Source organism: Myotis lucifugus, unplaced genomic scaffold, assembly GCF_000147115.1.
Source record: "Myotis lucifugus unplaced genomic scaffold, Myoluc2.0 scaffold_145, whole genome shotgun sequence".
Lineage (NCBI taxonomy): Eukaryota > Metazoa > Chordata > Mammalia > Chiroptera > Vespertilionidae > Myotis > Myotis lucifugus.
Genome location: NW_005871193.1, coordinates 1,520,764 through 1,541,668, shown reverse-complemented (window position 1 = coordinate 1,541,668; position 20,905 = coordinate 1,520,764). Strand labels below are relative to the sequence as shown.

General features: G+C 43.4%; 1 protein-coding gene across 15 annotated transcripts in view; it reads right to left on the bottom strand.

The window, feature by feature from the left end:
* SRGAP2 (SLIT-ROBO Rho GTPase activating protein 2) overlaps positions 1–20,905 on the bottom strand; it is a 239,460-nt gene that overhangs the window by 189,113 nt on the left and 29,442 nt on the right. Inside the window, exon 1 of one of the 15 annotated variants that reach the window (XM_023758980.1) lies at positions 3,974–3,992. The exons of the other annotated variants lie outside the window; for them this stretch is intronic. The gene's annotated coding sequence lies outside the window, so the exon portion shown is untranslated. Of the gene's footprint in view, positions 1–3,973; positions 3,993–20,905 lie in introns of those variants that run through there. 15 annotated transcript variants of the gene reach the window in all.

Below are 20,905 nucleotides of genomic sequence, written 5' to 3'. Positions count from 1 at the left end.
ATAATAAAAGGCTAATATGCAAATCAACGAAACAGCAGAGTGACTGGTCGTTAAGACGCGCACTGACACCAGGGGGCAGACGTTCAATGCAGGAGCTGCCCCCTGGTGGTCAGTGCGCTCCCACAGGGGGTGCACCACTCCGCCAGAAGCTGGGTTCATGGCTGGCGAGCGCAGCGGTAGTGGCGGGAGCCTCTCCCACCTCTGCGGCAGTCGGACATCCTCCAAGGGCTCCCAGACTGCAAGAGGGCACAGGCCAGGCTGAGGGACACCCCCCATACACACCAGCCTGAGTGCACGAATTTTGTGCACTGAGCCTCTAGTTAATAAATAACTGCAATGGGTTGAAATACATTAAGAACATCATAAATGTATGAGTTTATAATAATATTCAGAAAACAAAACCAAAACAAGTGCTTTAAAAAGGTGGGTTGGTTTGGGAACTAAGTATTTATCCAGTCTTTCCTGTATAAAGGTAAATGTTTACAGGTTTTGGGGAAGATGAAACAAATTTGGCAAAACGGAGACAACGGCTTTATCCGGGTGTTAGGTAAATGTATTTCTCTCGTGTATATTTGAGCCCTTTCCCTACCACCATGCCTCCAAAAAGAGCAATACAGAACTTAAGTCAGGCAAGGTCTCTGCCTATAAAAGAGATTAGGATATACGGGGCAGTTTTAGCTCTGATGGGCTGAGCCAACTGGTGGGATACAGAGAAGTGTTAAGTTACAGAAGCATCACAGTACCCAGAGCTTGATCTGGAACCCCAGACCCCAGGTATGGTTTGCAGCATGGTTTATCAGGTGATGGATCTAAGGCTGCTCATAGAACTTATTTTTTAGTCATGATTGGCTCAGGAACTGAAAAGGGGCCTGGTTTTGAAAATGGAGCCCTTATATAAATTCAACCAAGAGGAGCTGAGAAAATTATAGGCATGAGGAAGGTGGTAAGGACTAGCATAGAATAAGGGTAAAAGTCACACCGAATTACTGTAGTCTGGACTATTTCGCCCAAAGAACAAAAAAATTAAGACTTGGGATGGTAAACACACAATACAGTATACAGATGAGGTGTTGTAGAATTGTGTACCTGAAACCTGTATAATTTTATTAACCAGTGTCACCCCAATAAATTCAATTTAAAAATGCAATAAAAAAAGAAACAAACAAAAAAAATCTATCACTCCCCCAAACTCACTCCTACCCACAACTCAAGAGCCACCCACAGCACCACCAAAGGCAGTAGAATAAAGACATGTATCCCCACTGCCCAGCTGTGAGTATCCAGGCAGGAGACAGGCCTTCAGCAGTTCAGAGGGCCCCTCCCTAACCACACCAGTCAAGTAACCAGTTGGGAAAGCATTCAGAAAACCCGCATCCTGACACACCACTGCCAAACAACTTAAACAGCAGAGAACAACCCATCCGAACAGCAATGCTGGCTGCCAGGAAAAGTTTTGTAGGGACAATGAATAGAGGAAAAGCAGATCCCGTGGAGTCCCCCAAGAATCAGTCTCTGAGCTTCAGCACTTTCCAATGCAGAATCCATTTGCCTCTGGGACCCATGGAGCTCCATAGGCAGGTTGTCTCCTTCCATCTCCTCAAAGATAAATGAGCAGGGGAGCGAGCCAGAAACCACTCAGGGCATTACTCTTGAAAGAATCTTTCTAGGGTCAAAAAGGAATGGGTCTACAGGCTGTGTGTATTCCCCACAGATGCTGAGGATGATGTCAGAATCCCTTTCCAGATGTGTTTAACACTTTGTGGTCACTTGAATTCCTGCCATGGAGAGTCAGTGCTTTGTTCATTTGACTGATTCCAACTCAGGCTGACCCCAGCTCCCTGGCTCTGGTTACCATTAGCCAAGACTGTCATCTGTACCAAAGAGAATCCTAAAAACAGCTCTTGACCTGCTCTTCCAAAACAAGTAATAATGTCTGCCAAAGAAACAAGACAAAAAAAAAAAAAAGATTGAGAGGAAATACAACGGACATACTATCAAGATAGCAAAAGAGGAAAAGCTGGGAAAAGAATACGCAGACTCACATTTATTCCTAAGGCTGGGTTCATATCCTTTTGTTTTTGTCTAACTGGGCAGCCAATTTAAAACTGCCACTGGAAGAAGAATAGTAAAAGGAAAAAAGCAGGCCCAAATCTCAAAGTATAACTTTCAGCATAGAAAACAAGAAATGGTAAGAATTCCGTTTCCTGGTTTATGACCCACAGGCTGAAGAGCAGAATCTAAGTCAGCACCCAGCACAATCCCCGACAACCAAACATCAGAGTGAGTTGCTCCTCTAGCTCTGTGGCAAGAAAATGTACAGGAACTGAGGGAGAGAGCCCCTCTCACCTACCTAGTTGTGTGAACTCAACTGCACCTTTTCCAGATCAAGGACTCCCATGGGTGATTGTAACCCAGATCTAAGATTCACCCAAGACCCAGATACCTAGCTAAGAGATAACCTTACGAAATCTAAAGATGTCAAAGGGAGAATTCAGGGGTGCTCAGAAACTTCACTAGCCTAGCCTGAAAAGAAATAATCTACAGATAGAGTAAGTCCTGGTTCCTAATTCTAGGTCTCAGTATTTTGCTATGTGTCTTAGGATACAGTCCTATACTTTCTTGTCTTTATTATTTTGTCTACCTAATGTCAGAAAATTAAACTAAAATAAATTTGAAAACCAAACAAAATGGCATTCGCTGGGTTGTACGGCTACTGTACTCAGGATACTAAACTTCCTTTGACCCAAAAAATGGCTATCTGGAAATCAGCATTGCCAGAGTATATTTCATATCTAAAACTGGAAGTATGTTGAAATAAATACTGTCAAAGAGGCCACAGGGAGTGGGATTAAATATAACACATTCTCCATGTATGATCGAAGTACCTTCAAAACTCAAATTGGGGCACCTTATATCACGAAACAGATGGCAAGAAATTAGTAAAATTAAGTCTCTTTTTCTGCCATCCCAATTACAGCTCAGACAGTAAACAACACGCTGCAGCAAAGCTGGAGGAGTCTTTCCCTCTTTAAGAGTCCTCTCTCACTTCACCCTGCTCAACAAAAGACCACACGCACTTAGAAAGAGGATGGAGACAGGCCAGCTTCAGGACACAGGCTGCATGGGAGAATCTGATGATCCCAAGAGAGCGCTCTTCACCCCTCTGACAAGTCCACAATGGACTGGCTAGACACAAATGCCTGAAATGAGGAAGTCCATCAAGAAAACGAACAGTTGGCAAGATCAAGGCTTCTGGCCTAGAGGGCTTGCAGCTGGTCTGGCCATTCATCAAAAACTGTGAATTTAAATGGAAGACACGTTCTGACTGTGACATGTAATAAAACAACTGGAGCGGCAAAGAGTCTTGATTTTTGCTTCCTTTGCACCCTACACATCTCCTGCCAATGGAAGAGTGAGTGTGTCTGTTGTGCTCCTGGCACATCTGGGGTAGTTCCCATTCACACTGGTCAAGCTTTGGGATTTTCCACATATTACAGGGCTATCATCCATCTACACTAACCCAGAATGTCCTTAAAGATAAAAGCTCCTGTTTGGAGTCTAGAGAAAAACTGTCAAATCTGAAAGCCTGTGAACCTTTCATACAGAGGAGACTAGATGCAGCAAAGACTATAGAATCAGATGTCAGAGGCCTGATTTCAGATTGACCCTAACCAGCTTTATGACTCTGGGTCATGTACCTACTTTCTCTAGACTCTTATTCTCACATCAGAAAGAAAAAATGGCCTAATGGTCTCCCAAATCTCTCCCAATCTTAACATTCTCTGACTTTATGACTGAAAAGTGATACTAAGAAGGTAAAAACTGTGCTTAAACACAACAGGAGCCAGATAGGACTATGCTAAGAACAACTCTATTCGACACAGACAGATAATCTGACCACATCCTCCCACACCAGCCATCAGAGAGATAAGCACCACTGGTCCAAGAGGCCCCTTCTACGGAGGACGCTCACTGAGTGATTCAGTAATAGGCTGATCCACTCGTTCAACCAACAACTATTTAATGAGCACCTTCCAGGCCTTAAGGATATGGCAGTAAACAAAACAAGCAAAATCACTTCCCTCATGGAGTATTTATTCTAGTGAGAGAAGAGGAGAAATCAGACATTAATCAAATAGAAAGTACACAGTGGGGGGTACACTTTATAGGGAATAGTCAGGAAGGACCTGCTGATGAGGTGACTTATGAGCAGAAACCTGAGGCATGCTGATACTGGGGGAAGAATGTGCCAGGCAGAGGGAAAAGCAGGGTCCTAAGACAGGACTGTGTCTGGTACCCCTGTCTTGTTAAAGGAAACACATGAGCCAACGCTGATGAAGGGGGGAAGAAGCGGGCACGAGGAGTAGAAGGCAAGGTCAGATAGGCAGTAGGGGCCCGATCATGTAGGGAATGGAAAACCACTGGTGAGTTTTAACAGAGGAGTAACATGATCTGAATCCCATTTTAAAGAGAAGCTCTAGCTGTTATGTTGAGCGTAGACTGAAGGAGGCAAGAGTGGAAGCAAGCAAACTAGTTAGGAGGATGCTGAGACAATCCAGGTGAGACATGATGGCAGCTGGGCCAGGTATAACCAGTGGGGGATGAAGAAGGATGGTCAGAGTCTGGGACGTACTCTGAAGTACAGTCAACAGGGCACTGGGGGTCAGGATCTCAGAAAATCTTGGAACTGCTACAGAATGTAATGAAGCTAAATGGCACTAAATTCCAACATTCACTGTGAGAGCTTAGGATTTAAGAGTTTGATCATCTCTGTCATCTAATGTCCAACACAGTACCTGACATGTAATAGGTATATAGAAAGTGTTAAATGAAAAATGTGGAACTGAATATATCATGAAGCCAGAAGATCTACAGCTTGACGGGTCTTCAGGAGACAAAAGGTATTTGGTACTAGACATCTATCTATCTATCTATCTATCTATCTATCTATCTATCTATCTATCTATCTATAAAAGCCTAATATGCAAATTGTGCCCTAGGAATTTGACTGGGAGTTCGGTCGCTCGCTCACTATGACGTGCACTGACCACCAGGGGGCGGCGCGGAACGAAGGAAGGCCCCAGCTGGCAGCAGGAAAACCGCATTTGGCCCTGATCACCGGCCAGGCCTAGAGACCCTACCCGTTCATGAATTTTCATGCACCAGGCTTCTAATATTTTACTAATAATGAATCCTCCTCCCCTAGGTGAATCTATCTCTTTTGGTAAAAAGTTCTCCTTTTTTGCCCTAACCGGTTTGGCTCAGTGGATAGAGCATCAGCCTTCGGACTCAAGGGTCCCAGGTTTGAGTCCAGTCAAGGGCATGTACCTTGGTTGCAGGCACATCCCGAGTATGGAGTGTGCAGGAGGCAGCTGATCGATGTTTCTCTCTCATCGATGTTTCTAACTCTCTATCCCTCTCCCTTCCTCTCTGTAAAAAAAAATCAATAAAATATATTTTAAAAAAATTTTAAAAAGTCCTCCTTTTTTAACTCACTTCACAGTAGTGAGTAGTGAAGATGACCAAAAACTTCACATAATAAAACTGAGAATCTGAACAAGTTGGCCATTTACCTAAGTGGCCCTATGCCAATCACCAGCCCTCACACCACCTCAGCACCTCCCACCTAAAATATAGGGAGAGACATTTCATGAAAAAGTTCATGTTTTATTTAATAATGAATCACGGGTAACTGAAAAGGTATGATTATGAATAATAATATTATTTCAGCACAAGCCCAATCTATATTAAGGACAAGCCAATAGGCTATCCTTGAATGTGCTCCCCTTCCTCTCTTGAAGCTAAGGACAGAAATTTCTAGATTTTTTTTTTTTGCCCAACAACACTGCTCTAAAAAAGGTGACAAATTCCCAACTACAGAAGCTTCTTTGTCAAGGTGACCCTTGAGATTCCTAAGGTTCTTAACCCACAGAGACTGACAATGTGCAAAATACAGGAACAGAAAATTCAGCATCAGAGAGAAATAATGACAAAGGTGTGTTTTGAATCACATTCTGCTAGCAATTTTCTTAGTTAAGTCGTTGATCATCTTGAAAGGCTAAATTAAAACCCAACATTAATTAGGCAGTAGGTGTGAAAACAAAATAGAAAAGGAAGAAAGAAAATTAGACATGCAAAGTAGTTGAAAGCAAATTACATTGTAAAGAAAGCTGCAACATGTCCTAGACGGATTTGTCAGCTGAATTGGAAATCATTTGATGTGCCCTTGGTCTAATTACTTAACTTCTATGCCTCTGTCTCCCATCTGTACCTGAGTCTCCCACTTGCTATAAAGGACAGCAAATGACTTCAGCCCCCTCCTATCTTAACAAGGATGTTAAGAAGCTAAGATCATGTCTCTTGAAGCTTTGGGGGATTCCTTGAGAAGGCACTCCACAAACAGAGGACAGAGGACAATGTTGTTAGTAAGATAATTAAGGGTCAGGCTGTTCTTAGAAACACCCTCACTTATGGAGGCTCCCAACATCATGACTCCAGAGTTGGGCAACCAAAATATTGCATAAAATGCCAAACTCAGGGTCAGGGCCAGCCTCTTTGCAGATAATGTCAGGAGTCCGAGGTGTGACTCAACCTCACATATATAATAACTATATTCAGGTGTTTAATAAACATTTAGTGATGCTTTTAAATCACCAGTAACTTCACTGACATGACCACATAATTGTCTACCTATTAGGAGAGGGTGTGTAAGTATGAAGAAGTATAAGGCCCATGATCATGAACCCCTGGGCAAATCCTGACCCTCAATTTCAATCTCTATATTATGGGGTGAACAATAGTGAGGATTAAATGAAATAACATGTTAAATGCTGCAGGCACAGCCCTGGGCTCATAGGAGCAAAATAAATGCTAGAGCCCTCCTCCCTCCTGGGGCTCTGCTGAATAAATAGCAAGTACTATTAACCCTTTAATTTCAGATCTAGAGAAGAATGCAACAGGAAAGGGTTCACCATAAATATCTTATCTGCCTTTTTTTCTCCTATAGTCCCTCCCTTGGAGCAGAGTAAACAAACTGGACTTTAATTACAATTATAATGTGGGATGTCCCAGGTAAGCAAGGCTCATAAATTCCAGACAATTGGGAGGACACTGCTTTTAATGGACAGCCCCATACCTGGCTTACTTCAATGACAGAAGCAGACCCAGTCCTTTGTCCCAGCTTCCCAAAGAAATCCATTACCAGGCACACATGGCTCCGGTGGGATGTCAGGTCATGGCTTTATATTCCGGCAATTGTGGTCTAAGAATAGAACTCCCAAGCACAGAGTAAATGGACTCACAGGGATTGTGTTCATCTACTTTCCAAGTTACCATCTGAGGACTATTTAAAACACAAGGCCAGCGAGCCCCACTCTGAATGGGAGAGCAAGAAGGGGAAATGGGCAGGATGTGTTTGTAATATGGTTCTACAATTTATAAATACAGTGCAACTTGCAGAGCCCCGCTTAGGGTCTCAGGATCCATCCTCACACGCTCAAGATATCTCACTTGGCTCCCTTTTAACCACTGAGTAAAGAATGTCAAGTTCATTTCACAAGTGGAAAAGAGGGAAGCATGGAGGGACAGATGTGTACACTACTAAGTCCATTACTAATAACTGAAATGACTGAAGCTGTGTACTTCCACATGCTGGCCCTACTAAGCATTTCACCTCACTCACTCCAACCTCACTACCTCCCCATAAGGTAGCCAGTTATTTTGCTCACATTTTACAATGAGAACACTCGGGTTCTAGGAAATTAGGCAACTGACTCAAAGTGATGCAGCTTATATGTGGCACACCCAGGATCTAAACACAGGTCTCTGGCACTACAGCTTGTTTGGGGTTTTGTTTGTTTGTGGTTACACCATTCTGCCTCTCTTGGTTTTTCTCTGCTAACTTAAAAACCCAAGGAACCTATAATCCAAAACCATACTCCACACATTACATCTCATGCTTATTACTGATGTCATCAGTTTGGTGAGCAAAGAGAATGAAGTAGTCCAAGGCCAATAACAATGTCCTTAAGGACAGAAATCAGACCGTAATTCCAATTAGCTAGGCAAAACAGATGAATTCCACATCAAAGGAACCTTTACAAAAGACCAGGAGACCTTCAGCCTCTGAGAAGACTCATCTCATCATTTTTCCTGTCCCAACATCCTTCACTTTAGCTGGCTTCATATATTCTGCAGAGAAGACTGATCCAGCACCTTGCCATCACTAAACCAAAAACCTAGTTCGTTGATACTGCATCAATATGAAGATTTTATTTTGTAGAGTCACTTCTTTGCCCAGCCTACCTGCTACATACCTAAAGTCAAACTCCAAATTTCTCAGAACACATCCAAAGTGATAAATCCAGGCTTTCCCCTATTCAACAGAACTGATCACGATTTGTCCAACTGGGGGGCAAGATCAATTCTCTAGTCGTCCTGCTTCCATGGCTCTTAAAGAAAGTTACCTTCATTGGTATCTTTGGTGTCACGTAAATCATCAACAACGTTTGGGGGAGGGGGGTATCACACAGGAGAATTCAATAGCAAACATAAGCCAGCAAAAGTAAATGTGACATGGTTCAAACCAAGCTGGGTATCCTATATAAGAAAGCGGTAATATGCAAATTGACCATCATGCCCTCACACAAGATGGCCACCCCCATGTGGTCAAAGATGGCTGGCAGGGGAGGGCAGTTAGGGGCAACCAGGCCGGCAAGGGAGGGCAGTTGGGGGTGACTGGGCCAGCAGGGGAGGGCAGTTGGGCGGTGATCAGGCCTGCAGGGGAGGGCAGTTGGGGGGTGATCAGGCCTGCAGGGGAGGGCAGTTGGGGGGTGATCAGGCTGGCAGGCAGAAGCGGTTAGGGGCAATCAGGCAGGCAGGCGAGCAGTTAGGAGCCAGCAGTCCCGGATTGTGAGAGGGATGTCCAAATGCCGGTTTAGGCCCGATCCCTGTGAGATTGGGCCTAAACCAGCAGTCGGACATCCCCCGAGGGGTCCCAGATTGGAGAGGGTGCAGGCTGGGCTAAGGGACACCCCCCTCCTCCAGTGCACGAATTTTGTGCACCGGGCCTCTAGTATTCTCATAATTCCTTGAAAATGATTCTACCTGAAGGCTCACTGATACTCAGCACTCAGATGGTAAGGTCTATGGATCCACTGGATCTACTGGGCTCTTCACAGTAACCTACATGCTTTTCCAAGTCAGGTCTCCGGGGCCTGGTTCGGACATGGTTCATCCATGAAGAAGCTGACAAGAACTGTTTTCTCTCTCTTCCTCCTCCCCATCAGATGAAGACAGCTCTCTGGCAATTGTCTTATCTAAGGAGACTTATCTTGCAGCAGTGATATAGCATGACAACTGGAAAATATGGGGATCTCACAGGCAAAGCATATTGTCACCATGAACAGGAAGATGCTATTACCCAGATTAATAGCTATCTACAGCCAGTATTTCCCCTACACTCATTTCACAAAAACCTTAATCAAATCAGGAGAGAGGTGAAAGGAGACTCTGAGGTTCCTGTGCACTACTCTTAAGGAAAATTTTCCTTTCTTCTAAGAAGAGCCTTGGCTATATCTTTTGAGATGGTTGAATTGACTTGGTGTCTGAGTAAGTAAAAAAGAAAAAAAATGAGATTTTCCCCCCCACTTAGAGAAATAAGGAAGTAGAATGGTTTGTACACAGGCCTGATCCTTTTCAGAGAGTCTGCTTGGAGGTAATGCCATAATTTCAGGTCCTCCTTTAAGAAATCCTATCATGTCAGGTTCTAATTGGAGGAATGCCCTTTTAAATGTTGACTTGTAGTCATTGTCAATATTAGATAATATAAGGTGGGGAATAGATATATATTGCCTTTCTGTACCCAGTCTAAGTAAGTTCATAATAAAGATCATTCACTGATAGTGACATTGAAAACACAGATCTTGTCTAATACCATCACCATCTTAATCCTGTGGGAAAATACTCTTTCCAATAAATCACACCATCAGGAAAGCTGGGTCATCAGTCCAACTTCCAGACATTGATACATACATTTAAATCAATCAGTAGTCACCGAACTAGAAAATGGCCAGCACTCCACTGTGGCTATAATACACATCAGGCACATTCCTAGTCTTCAACTTTCAAAGGCAAATCAGGTTTAACTCCAAGGAGAAAGACTGAACAAACCAAAGAACACTAAAATTGCTGAAGAAGGTTTAGCCCACTCAGCCAAGACACATCCCTTTCTCCCCCCCCGCCCCCCCAAACCACCCAAAATGAGAGAACAGGTACAAAGTCTACTTCTCGGCTTTCACCTACTCTTTCTCTCCAGATCCCTTAGAAGAGAGAGACAGTGCCTACCTCAGTCTGAGACACACAAATGTAAATTTTCTATGGAAAGAGGAAGGTGGAGGACACCAGCAGCTGTGATGAGTTTCGCTATGACTCGAAGCCTCTTGGCTCTAGCCTGGGGTAGCCAGAGTCTACATTCAGAAGCATCTTGTTCCTGTTCTTCTCTAGGTTAGCCTCCCAGCTAAGAATAGCACCCCATTCATGCCGCTGTGTACACATCCTTTTCACGTACTGTTTTCCCTTATGTATGCATGAAACCCTGTTCTTGTATGTTTTCCAAGGTAAATGAAAATATTTTTAAATGGACACAGAGCAGCAGTTTTACTCCCTGTCCAGTCTACAGAAAGGCACTGCCCTGCAGGAATTTCACTCCAGAGCTGAGTGTCACAGGAATAGTTGGGGCTCAAGCTTCCTCTCCGAAGCTCCAAACAGAGACTCACACTTAGAGATAGTAACTTGGTGGCAATATGTTTAGAATGCTCAAAACCTCATCTCTGTGCATGTTCTAAACCTAAAGAACACCGGAAAGTGATAAAATGGGTCTCATTTTATTAGGTGGAACCATGTGAAATCACCTATAAAATGGCAATTTCATGTGATTTAATGCAATAGAATCCTAAGCAAATTGGGCATTTTGCTAATGAGCAAGAAGCCAAATTCCATTATTTCCCAGGTGGCTCTACCTCAAGATCACTTCCTATTAGTCTTCAGTAATTAAAACATTTTGCAGGAAGGTTAAAACCTATGGAACACCTTGTAAGGCAGGCCTGGCATTGGTGTAGAAATCCTTCCATTCCTTTGCTCCATATCCATGTCCACATCCATATTCATCCCTGGCCCTCAAGAGCTCACTAAGGAACAAGCAAGTGAACAGACAACTGTGACACAGTGTGGAAACTGCTACTCTACACACAAGTACAAAATCAGAACTCTGTACGTAGTTCAATTACAACATTTCTCACACTGAATATGCCTGCTTTTTGTATGGGGGCCTTACTGATTAGAAGATGCACACTTGGCAGCAGACACAGCGGTCTTTGTCTTTGAATCCCTGGCACCCTGCACAGTTCTCACACAGTCAGTGCTCAGTGGTGTTTGCTGAATGACTGAATGACTCTTAGAGGTTCAGTGGCCTCTCTGTAAATTGAGGTGAGTAAGCAGTAGTTCTGTTAAGAACTTTAAGTTTCTTATATTTTAGACCAGACTACTAATTATAGCACTAGAAAGAATAGCAGACTTCTGATTACAGAACTAGAAAGAAAAGCAGAAGGGGGTGGGGGATGGCGCTACACTTTATAATCAAAATGAGTCTGAAATTACAGACTAAAATCTGCCTCTCGCTGAGAGTGTAGTAGCATCTTTTTCTTTCTCAATTTAACATATTTTTATTTCAATTGATTTTTCTTACTTTACATCATCAAAAACAAAGGAAATGAAGGTATTTTGTGAACTAAACCAGAGGGGACAAACCCATACCAAACCACTTTCCATTTGTCTTTTAAAAAGAAATGTCTACTCTACTGGTGGTGGGAGAGAGAGGGGGGACATTATTTCCTATGGGGGCTGGGATGCCTTTTATAAGTTCATAAAAAGCCCCCAAAAATCTAATTCATATGGGCACCAAATAGGTAATTAAATGTTGAAAAAGGATCAAGATAAGGGAAGAGATCAGGCTGGCTGCCAGGTGGTTGGTGCTGGAAGAGGTAAAACACACACACACAAACACACACAATGTCTGTAAAACCCCTCCTAGACTTAAAAAAGCCACCTTTTAAACATAAAGAGCAATCATTTCTAAAAGAAACAGCCAGTTGAAAATGAGCCTCAAAAAAACTCATCTTTCAAAGTTGATTACTAGTATTTTGATGTCAGCTCAAGAAGTCTTTCTCCCTCTTCAAATAATCAGAGCTCTGGAAAAGGGCATAGATCTTGTTCTGACATAAAATCTTTGATCTATACGTCAGCTTCTAAAGGGGAAAGACTGGCCCGAGCACATTACTGCTTTGGAAGTAGTGGAAATCTTTAACCTAATGAATTGATCTCATCAATTTAACTGCACATTTGACTCTAAGACCCTTTGTGCGCCCGATGACCCAGGGGAGGTCCTTAAGTGAGGCTGTCCCCACGGAGGCCTACTCCATCACGGCCACCAGCAGACAGAAAAGGGCCATTGCAGAGATTCTTATTTTATTATGTAAATCACAGGAAGCCACACTTAGCTCCTCTCCTCCATGCAGCATCCCTATTTCTGCCCAGTGGCCACCAGCAGAGGAGGAGGAGGAAGACTGTCAGCATAAATAACAGCGTAACAGCTGGCTGCTCCCATTTGACAGTGAGGGTTCTCCATAGCACCTAACTGGATGCTCACAGTTAGGACTCTCTCTCTTTTTCTCTCTCAAAACCATTTCAGTCCATTTTCCAAGGAATGCAAGAGGCAACATCAATGGCAAAGGGTTAAAGTCAAGGTTAGAAGCCCTGTGGGAAAAGCAGAGATTCTAAGTTTGACTTTTGAACCTGGATCTCTGTTCCTAGGTTCTATGTAACCTTGGGCATGTTATGTAATTTCTCTGAGCGCAGGCTCTTGTCTGTAAAACAGGGATAATCATATCTACTTCACAAGGTTCTATGTGAGGGTCATGTTTTGGGGGGAAGGGAGGGGTTAAGACCAGTGGTTTTGTGAGACAGACAGACTTCAGTCTGTCTCAGGGACACAGAAACCATATATGAAACTCAAGAAGAGTGACATCTAGATATGGTCTAGTCATGACCAATTTCTGCCGGCCTGCATGGTTAGCATGCTGGCATTGCAGGGAGCCAGCTCTGTGAGTTTGAGGACAAACTGAAGGAGCCTTCCCCCACAATGGGTGCAGCACACGTCCATAGACATGATCCACATCACTGCAAAATTCTCTCCCTGCTCTAGAATTCCTGAGTTGGCCAACTGTATCCAGCTCAGAATAAAACCCAAAGACTGACAAGACCAGTCACTGTCTTTCTTTTCACGGAACATAAAGTAATCCAAGAAGGATTCAGAGAATTCATTTTCACATCAAACCAGCCTGCTAATAAATAAAATCACCCTCCTCGATGAAAATCTACACTCTTGTCAAAACATCTGTCAAAAATGTAACTGCTGCAGACAAGCAGGAAAAAATGGCCACACACCAGCATAAAATCCCTTCGGCTGAAAAGTACATCAAGGATCCTTTCATCTAACGTACAGGCAGGGTATCTTTATATTAATTTAAAGACAACCACAAATTAACCACAAATTAACCACAAATATTTTCTTTTAAAATATTTTTATTGATTTCAGAGAGGAAAGGAGAGGGAGAGATAGAAACATCAATGATGAGAGAGAATCATTGATCGGCTGCCTCCTATACACCCCCTACTGGGGATTGAGCCCGCAACACAGGCATGTGCCCTTGACCTGAATCGAACCTGGGACCCTTCAGTCCGCAGGCCAACGCTCTATCCACTGAGCCAAACCAGCTAGGGCACTACTGCTTTTCTTTTGAAAGGGAGGAACAGTGAAGGTGGCCTCCAAATGCTGTCTCCTTCCAGCCTACAAAAAAAGTCAGACATTCCGACTCAGCCTTGCAAAGAAATTCTGTTTGCCAGCCTGTGGGTGATTACGGGTTTTTCGTTTGTCACTATTGTTGCTGTTCTCACCCTCCTGATCAAGAGGCACACAGACTAGTACTTCTTTAGATTCATTTCTGTCTGTGAATGTCTTTGTAAAGATGATGTTTGTGGTAGCTGCTGGGTCCTAAAACTGTGGAGGGACATAAGACCGTAATTCTCTCTTAAATTCAGCTCAGAATCAATCTCATGCCAGTAGCTAGAAAAATTATCTCCATTTTCACTGCTCCAAAATGGAGGCTTACGCCCTCTGCCCAGCTCCCAGCCCAGCCCGAGACCCACACTGCTGTTTGTATTGGCATTTGCAGGCAGCTTGTTCACACACATCCAGGCACCAGAGCAAGAGGAGTTCAGAAGGGCCCTCAGCAAGTGAGAGGCTGGGGAGCAAAGTGACAGCAGGATCTAGTATCCCACAGTAGCTTGTTTTCACTGCCCCTTTGCCCTTACCTTACCACCTGCCAGAAGCTATTCAAACACTGAGAAACGCCAAGCCACAAGGATCCTTTTTATTCTCTAGAGTCAAAAGAGTGCCTACGCTGGTTCCCAGAAAGCCAAACGCAAATACCCGTTTCTCCCTCTAGGCCAGTGGTTCTCAACCTTCCTAATGCCGCGACTCTTTAATACAGTTCCTCATGTTGTGGTGACCCCCAATTTCATTGTTACAAATTGAACATAATTAAAGCAGAGTGAGTAATCACAAAAACAATATGTAATTATATGTGTGTTTTCCGTTGGTCTTAGGCGACCCCTGTGAAAGGGACGTTCGACCCCCAAAGGGGTCGCAACCCACAGGTTGAGAACCGCTGCTCTAGGCAGTCTCTTTAGATTCAAGGGTTCCTTTCACCCACCTGGAGGGACCCACAACCCCTAAAAGAAGCAGCACTCTGAAAACAAACTGAACTCATTACTAAACTGTTACAGATTAGGCCTTCTCCCATATCTTTGCTGGCCCCCAGAGTCTTCATTTGTAAGTAAGAAGAAGAATACAACTACTGGGGGTTGTGGAAATTAACTGAAATAAACACTTAGCACAATGCCTGGCACATAGTAAGTACTCAACAAATATTAGTTACTATTGGGAAAGCATCTCCCTAAAAGACATATCATTCAAACCCAAGTATAAACACTCCACAGTCAATTTTCAGTTTCCCACGCAAACAGAAGAAACTACTACAACAACAAAATCCTAAATAATAGATATTCTAAAAGTTCTGATTTGGATTATGTGCAGTGCTACACACACAGATCCATTTATTCAGAAAGCCGTCAGGCACCAACTGTGTGTATAGCACTGCACTAAGTATGTGTAAGTATATACACACAAACATATAATCAATAAGACACATTCATATACACATATAGCTAATTCACATTTTTGAGTAACGACCATGGGCCAGGCACTATATCTGGCACTAGAGATCACAGATAAATAAAACACAGGTCCTGTCCTCCCAAAGCTCATTGTCTAATAGAGAAATTATGACTACACGTGCTAAGATAAAATAACAAGCAGTGGAGGCAAAAAAGAAGAGAATCATACACAGGCAGTGCTCTCTCAATGTATTTAATAAATCATTTCATTTAAAGGACTTGAACCTAGAAATTACAGATGATGTATTAAGGGTGTAGTTTATGAAACAGGTCAACAGACTCAGAAGACCCACACTCTAAGAAAAAGCTCTGGCTCACATCAAAAGATTTATGAATATATGTACATTTATATATTTTTAAGTTAAAATAAAATGCTTAGGTGCTGTATTTTTTTTTTTTTACATTCTCTGGTTTAACTGACTTTTGAATTTAACTACTAGTTCAACAGCCCCAGATAAGAAGGTGTCCCCACTATACCTGCCTGTTTCTCTTAGGCTGATAGCAAAAAGAGTTTATATTTCCTTGGTCCAATCTAACTAGATAGCAGAGAAAGTTGGGATGTTATAAAACAGACCTGTTAAATACCTCTCCCACAAACAAAGTGTGAGTGGATTACTAAATTTTAGCCACAGCTGGAGAGACCAAGATGCTAATTCCTAAAAGTGTGGGCGGCACACACTGACTACTCATAGCCTGAAGCATGGACCAAGAGATGAGGTACCTCAGCTTGGGACAGAACTGGACATGGCCCATCAGTTGATTCAAGGATCTGATGTTCCAACCCGCATGTGATGCCATCTGAGCAAGGAGAAAACATCTCAGGTGAAGTTTTATTGAGAAAAGGCACAAGTACCAACTATCCAGGCATGAAATCCCTTCCCTTGATAGTCAATCTACTATGCATCTGCTTATTTGCACAGAACGCTGGATTTCTGTCCTATAACAAGGCACTGAAACGGAACTGACATCATTAGTTTCCCACCGGAGCTTTATGCCATCAAGATGCAATCTGTCAAGGGAGGTAGCGCAGGGCCTCATGTGAAGAGAAGTCTGCCGCAGCAGCAGAAAGCCAAGTAAAGAGGCAGGCTTCAGCAAAATTTCAGTCCTCCGACAATATTCTTAAAAGAGATACTTAACATATAGAGGATCCCATTGATGGAGGAGAGAAAAATACCAACCCTTCTTCAAAGATGAGGCACTGGTATGAGAGGAGGAAAAAGAACTGGGGAAGCCTTTGTATATTGAGAGCTGAGTTTATTTTTACTCTCTCTGCCAACAGAGGCAAAGTAATTCTATAAGCATCATTTAACTTTCTCACTAGAAATAAAATAGAGAAAGGCAGTTAATGCCTTGCATTCCACATCTTCAATTCCAACTCCAGTACAGTATCACTTGTTTTTCCCCTAGAAATTTAAATTGATTGTCACAGAATGGCACCCAAATGTGTACTTTTAAAGGCAGATCCCCAAACTGATGGGGTCCTCAATGAGAGAATGAGGAGCTATTTTCCATTTCAATTTGGACTCAGGAAACCGGTCGGTCTCATTTTCTGTATTCAGGGTAGGCTAAGGTGACCTCAAGGATCCGTCTCCTTCCAAAGGAATAAAAGGAAATGAGCTTCAATTACAGCTGTTGAATTTGAAGTCAGATGTCAGCGAGAAATTCCTACTTTGAGAACTAGCTGTCAATCAGTGGACAGGTTTCAAAATAGGTTGTGGAATCTTCTTCCCTGGAGACAGTTAAAAATAGGCCAGGCAGCCACCTGTCTTACTAGGGTGCAGCCCTTTCAAGAGGCGGGTTACAGAACAAAACCCTTCCTTCCTCGGAGGGAGTCTACGAATCAGAAATGCTGAAACTGACAAGGAAAAAAGGAAGGAGGCGGCCTGCAGCTGGGCCCAGGTAAAGCTGTGGGCTAGGCAGCTGAGACTTCCGGTGGAAAGGGAAGACTCGAGCTGCCAAGAGGAAAATGTGAGGGGGAAAAGACAGGAAATAACCACACAGCTCTGAGCTCTTTGGGGAGAGCTGAGCCAATCTGGTTCCCAGCTGCTGGTCTTGGGGACTGGGAGCTCAGCCACAAGGTCCTTGGGGAGGGTATTATTCTCCTCCCTAGCTCCCAAACGAGCGTCTGTCTCCATGAAGCCCAAAGGAAGACAGGAATTGCCAAATAAGTCCAAGATCTCCCCAGGTGACCAGCAGCACCCATGGATTACCTCCAAAAAGTTTTCCTTTAAAATACACTCTTTTTTTGTTGTTTTTGTTTTCTTTGCAACCCCCTTGGGCCATCTGTAATCCTACCTATTTTCTGCATCTCTTTCATTGCTATGGAAAGCTCTCTTGGGGCATAAAGAGGAATGAAACCTTTATGGACCTTTAAAAACCTAATTCCAATAAGAAATGCAAGAGAAGCATTACTAGGGCCTACAATGCTTACACCTACCCCTGCAAAACTGGATTTGCTCCTCTCTCTGCAGACATACGTACCCTTTGACCCCATCTCTGTACAACCACTTCAAATACACACTTGGGGCTTTCAACTAAGTCTTTGTTCCTAACACCGTATCTTCCCACGGCACACTGGAGTCAGCCACGTGGCCTTATCACATGGGCCTTCGGGTACCCGGCTTTACTGGTAGACAAAACACAGGAAGCCCACTGTTTTCTAAGACCCCACAGTGCAAGAGGTCCCCATAGGGGGAAAGAGGAAGGCAGCCAGGTCAAGGAGTCAACACCAAGGATTCACTAAGCTGAGATAGGCAGCAAACTAAAGATAGAGGCAAGGGATGGCTACCAGCTGTTGAGAGACAGACATAAGACATAAGGAAATGCAAGGCAAAACCAGTGCCTGAGGCTTAATTCTTTAAAAAAGAATTTTTTCTAGCTGGGGCTGCCAGCTAGGGAGAAACCTGAACCTCAGGCATGCAGCCTGGTGATTTTTCCCCCTTCAGCAAAGCCAGAGAAATTTGCAAAGATAACTAGAAGAAAATCAATATTGTAGGGCCCCACATTTAAGATGACCCTTTACAGAGGAGAAATCTGAGTCTATTCTGTCCTTTCAGCTGTCCTAGGTCAGATGAGATGGGGCTTTTACCCTAATAGAAGGTACCAGACTTACTAAGAACAAGGAGATAATGGATATAAAAGGGCTCTATAAACTTACACAGACCAAAGCATATGACAGGAAGGGCTTATCATCATTGCTAATAACACACATACTGCCCCCAAATTGGGTGTTTAAATGGAAGCAATGTCACCTTGAAAAGCATTCTAGGTTACCTCTTGTGGCAACTTTGAGGGCTCAGTAATGGCACCATCTCCTATTTTGCTGGTCTGGGAGACAAAGCCAGCAATGAAAAGGGGTAGGCTCCCCGCCCTTCCCCCCTTTCTTGCTGGATGCCACACAGCCACTCCAGGGAGCAGTTAAGGCCCAGCACTGGCCAAACACCTAGACCCTCTGTAATGTGCCAAACAATCTGGTCAAAATCCAGGACATGGGAAGAGCGTATTGGGAAGTGTCTCTCCTCAAAACCTAACTCAGGTGCTAAGGGAAGATTCTACGCAGGAACTGCCCTACATAGCTATGAAATTCAGGGCTTGCTCATTTTTCAGAGCTGGGATCTTCAATACCTTTGGGACTCATTCATCAGATATGGGATTTGAACTACTTAAGGCCTTGGGGAGCTGCAACTAAGCAGCAAAGAGCTGGTTACCAAGGAAGAAGCTGAGCAGACTGTACAGGAGTAGGGCATCCTCTAGAGCAGCGGTCGCCAACCTTTCAGACCTCACGGACCACCAGTGGTCCACGGACCACCGGCTGGCAACGGCTGCTCTGGAGGCTGTCTCCTCCACCCCCATCATCTCCTCCAGCCCCTTGCAGACTCTGGGGAAGCCAGTTCAGACAAGTGACTCCTGTTTTTCCAGCTCTTCTGGGAAGGACAACCCACATTATCTTTCCATAGCCTGGAGCTGATAAAAGAAGGGAAGGCAGGAATTACAGTGTAGTAGCCAACCACTGGCTTCCCATTCACTCTCATAACTCAACATTGCCAGCCAGTATTCTCCCCAGAAGGATATAGCTGAAAAGGCTATCCAATCTGAGCGTGGGATACTGAAAAGAGCATTGGACATCATTAGACATCAAAGACTTTGGACAAGAGGAGAGATTGATTAATGTAATTAATTAATGAGGGAACTTTTGGGGATATAGAAATAGTCAATATATTGATTATGAATGTGGTTACACAAATGTGTACATTTGTCAAAACTCATTGAATTATGTTTTAAAATGGCTGCATTTTATAGTATATAAATTACATCTCAATAAACTAGTTTAAAAAGAAAAAAAAGCCAAACCAGTTTGGCTCAGTGGATAGAGCGTCGGCCTGCGGACTGAAGGGTCCCAGGTTCGATTCTGGTCAAGGGCATGTACCTTGGTTGCGGGCACATCCCCAGTAGGAGGTGTGCAGGAGGCAGCTGGTCGATGTTTCTCTATCATCGATGTTTCTAACTCTCTATCCCTCTCCCTTCCTCTCTGTAAAAAAATCAATAAAAAATATATTAAAAGAAAAAAAATCACCCTAGCTGGTTTGGCTCAGTAGATAGAACAGGGGTCCTCAAACTTTTTAAACAGGGGGCCAGTTCACTGTCCCTCAGACCGTTGGAGGGCTGGACTATAGTTTAAAAAAAAAAACTATGAACTAATTCCTATGCACACTGCACATATCTTATTTTGAAGTAAAAAAACAAAACGGGAACAAATACAATATTTGTATTTGCATGTGGCCCGCGGGCCGTAGTTTGAGAACCCCTGAGATAGAACATCGGCCTGTGGACTGAAGGGTTCTGGGTTCAATTCTGGTCAAGGGCACATGCCCGGGTTGCGTGCAGGAGGCAGCCAATCAATGATTCTCTTTCATCATTGATGTTTCTATCTCTCCCTCTCCCTTCCTCTCTGAAATCAATAAAAATATATTAAAAATTAAAAAAGAGTTTTTAAAAATCTGCATCTAATTTCTGATTCTGCCCCTGTTAACTGTGGACAAACAACTTAGCCTACCTAATGCTTCACTTTTCCCATCTGTTAAATGGGGTTAATAATTTCTGCCCTACTTACCGAGCAAGATTTTTAAGGTCATATGAGATCATACATGTGAACTCATTTCAAAGCACAAAATGCTAAGCAAATATGAGGTCACTGTAATTATGTTTGTTCCACAACACTTGGGACCTCCCTTACTGTAATATTTCCTGATGATTTTAAGGCATGGAAGGAAATCCTATTCTATTTAATTGCTGGTGGCTCAAAAATCTTTCCTCTGGAAAACCTTGACCCGAGTATTCTTTCTGCTTGCTAGGCCTATCTGCTTGGCCACCTCATCACTACGTAAATGTCACTTACTATGGGCATGCAGGTCCTTCTGGCTCCCACAGATAAGCACCCCCAACTGAACTCAGCACCTGAGCACAGCCGCCTGACAGAACGCAACACAATCGCAGATCCCATTTGGCAACTATGGACTCCTTCTCTTCCTGGGGAAATTAGTGAGTGGCATTTTAC